We start from the raw sequence: 794 nt of genomic DNA, 5'->3' as shown, positions 1-794 counted from the left end.
ATAAGATAAAATACAAAAGGTAAATAAAGGTAGGGTTAAAATTATATAAATATAAATGAAAATAAAATAAAGTACAAATGAAAGAAAAAAAGAAATAAAATAGTATAAATACAAAATAGTCAATGATAAGAATATAAAAAAAAAAAATGCAAACTATTGGCTTAAAAATGATTAGGTTTCCTTTTCATTTTTAACCTAATAGTTTACGTAATTATTATTTTTTTAATATCCTTATCATTGTCTATTTTGTACTTATACTATTTTATTTCGTTTATTTGTATATAATTAAATGTAATATAGCCCTGATGAAGCTCTACAAAGTGGGGCGAAACGTTGGGAAATAAATAGTTGTTACCATTTTGTTTTCTTGCGATCGCACCCTTGACCATCTTCTTCATAACTTCATGTATAATTTTCTAACTTTCTTCAGACTCGTCATTATTATTTAAATAAAATATATAGTATCCAATTTAAGTCTCAAAACACTCTTTATTTCTCTTCAAAAAATGAGAGTAAATATTTTGAATACAATTTTTTTTATTTCATAAATTTGTTTTAATATATAACCTTTCCTGAGAAAACTGACATTTGATATGGAACGACCCAATAGTTATTTTCACCACTAATTTATTCAGTTAGATATTACAATTTTAAAAACCTAAATAATCGATATTAAATCAACAAATCAAATAAAAATCATAAAAATAAAAAAATATTGAAATAAAAATGTTTGAGTTAAACGTTTAACTTTTTTATTTTTATTTAAGTTCCTGTAATAATTTAAGAATCGGAAG

This window comes from Halyomorpha halys, unplaced genomic scaffold (genome assembly GCF_000696795.3).
Source record: "Halyomorpha halys isolate HHAL.00 unplaced genomic scaffold, Hhal_1.1 Scaffold1100.1, whole genome shotgun sequence".
Classification (NCBI taxonomy): Eukaryota; Metazoa; Arthropoda; class Insecta; order Hemiptera; family Pentatomidae; genus Halyomorpha; species Halyomorpha halys.
The sequence above is the reverse complement of the archived record's forward strand: the minus strand, read 5'-3'. Positions refer to the sequence as shown.